At 51.7% G+C, this 1,684-nt stretch overlaps 4 non-coding genes across 4 annotated transcripts; all 4 read right to left on the bottom strand.

Moving 5' to 3' along the window:
* Positions 1 to 193: 193 nt before the first annotated feature.
* Positions 194 to 312, bottom strand: LOC119345836. The gene has a single exon (XR_005167219.1). It is a non-coding gene; the product is annotated as a 5S ribosomal RNA (ribosomal RNA).
* Positions 313 to 609: 297 nt separating this feature from the next.
* On the bottom strand, positions 610 to 728 carry LOC119345835. Its single transcript, XR_005167217.1, has one exon. It is a non-coding gene; the product is annotated as a 5S ribosomal RNA (ribosomal RNA).
* Positions 729 to 1,025: 297 nt separating this feature from the next.
* Positions 1,026 to 1,144, bottom strand: LOC119345837. Its single transcript, XR_005167220.1, has one exon. It is a non-coding gene; the product is annotated as a 5S ribosomal RNA (ribosomal RNA).
* Positions 1,145 to 1,441: 297 nt separating this feature from the next.
* Positions 1,442 to 1,560, bottom strand: LOC119345834. The gene has a single exon (XR_005167216.1). It is a non-coding gene; the product is annotated as a 5S ribosomal RNA (ribosomal RNA).
* Positions 1,561 to 1,684: the final 124 nt, after the last annotated feature.

Here is a 1,684-nt window from a genome sequence, read left to right as displayed (position 1 = left end):
TTTAACGCGGTTTCCACCCCTCCCTCTCAACCGCACCAGTGCACGCTTGCCGCGCCACAACGCCGACGCTGGACCCGTGAATCGTGAGCACCCAGCTATGACTTACCGCACTCGTGCAAAATAATAAAACACGGTAAATATATTACTTACACGTGCGTTTTGTTTTGCAAGCGGCGCGAAAAAAATTAAAAAGGGAATGCAACACGAGGACTTCCCAGGAGGTCACCCATCCTAGTACTACTCTCGCCCAAGCACGCTTAACTTCGGAGTTCTGATGGGATCCGATGCTTTAGTGCTGGTATGATCACATCCGACATGTTACCCCGGTCTTCGTCCCTTATCCTTGCCCCTCCCAGCTCCACTACAAAGACGATTGTACATTGCTTTGGCCGCTCCCTCTCAACTACGGAGACGAGTTTAACGCGGTTTCCACCCCTCCCTCTCAACCGCACCAGTGCACGCTTGCCGCGCCACAACGCCGACGCTGGACCCATGAATCGTGAGCACCCAGCTATGACTTACCGCACTCGTGCAAAATAATAAAACACGGTAAATATATTACTTACACGTGCGTTTTGTTTTGCAAGCGGCGCGAAAAAAATTAAAAAAGGAATGCAACACGAGGACTTCCCAGGAGGTCACCCATCCTAGTACTACTCTCGCCCAAGCACGCTTAACTTCGGAGTTCTAATGGGATCCGGTGCTTTAGTGCTGGTATGATCGCATCCGACATGTTACCCCGGTCTTCGTCCCTTATCCTTGCCCCTCCCAGCTCCACTACAAAGACGATTGTACATTGCTTTGGCCGCTCCCTCTCAACTACGGAGACGAGTTTAACGCGGTTTCCACCCCTCCCTCTCAACCGCACCAGAGCACGCTTGCCGCGCCACAACGCCGACGCTGGACCCGTGAATCGTGAGCACCCAGCTATGACTTACCGCACTCGTGCAAAATAATAAAACACGGTAAATATATTACTTACACGTGCGTTTTGTTTTGCAAGCGGCGTGAAAAAAATTAAAAAGGGAATGCAACACGAGGACTTCCCAGGAGGTCACCCATCCTAGTACTACTCTCCCCCAAGCACGCTTAACTTTGGAGTTCTGATGGGATCCGGTGCTTTAGTGCTGGTATGATCGCATCCGACATGTTACCCCGGTCTTCGTCCCTTATCCTTGCCCCTCCCAGCTCCACTACAAAGACGATTGTACATTGCTTTGGCCGCTCCCTCTCAACTACGGAGACGAGTTTAACGCGGTTTCCACCCTCCCTCTCAACCGCACCAGTGCACGCTTGCCGCGCCACAACGCCGACGCTGGACCCGTGAATCGTGAGCACCCAGCTATGACTTACCGCACTCGTGCAAAATAATAAAACACGGTAAATATATTACTTACACGTGCGTTTTGTTTTGCAAGCGGCGCGAAAAAAAATTAAAAAGGGAATGCAACACGAGGACTTCCCAGGAGGTCACCCATCCTAGTACTACTCTCGCCCAAGCACGCTTAACTTCGGAGTTCTGATGGGATCCGGTGCTTTAGTGCTGGTATGATCGCATCCGACATGTTACCCCGGTCTTCGTCCCTTATCCTTGCCCCTCCCAGCTCCACTACAAAGACGATTGTACATTGCTTTGGCCGCTCCCTCTCAACTACGGAGACGAGTTTAACGCGGTTTCCACCCC

Source organism: Triticum dicoccoides, unplaced genomic scaffold (genome assembly GCF_002162155.2).
Source record: "Triticum dicoccoides isolate Atlit2015 ecotype Zavitan unplaced genomic scaffold, WEW_v2.0 scaffold31141, whole genome shotgun sequence".
Taxonomy (NCBI): domain Eukaryota; kingdom Viridiplantae; phylum Streptophyta; class Magnoliopsida; order Poales; family Poaceae; genus Triticum; species Triticum dicoccoides.
The sequence above is the reverse complement of the archived record's forward strand: the minus strand, read 5'-3'. Positions and strand labels throughout refer to the sequence as shown.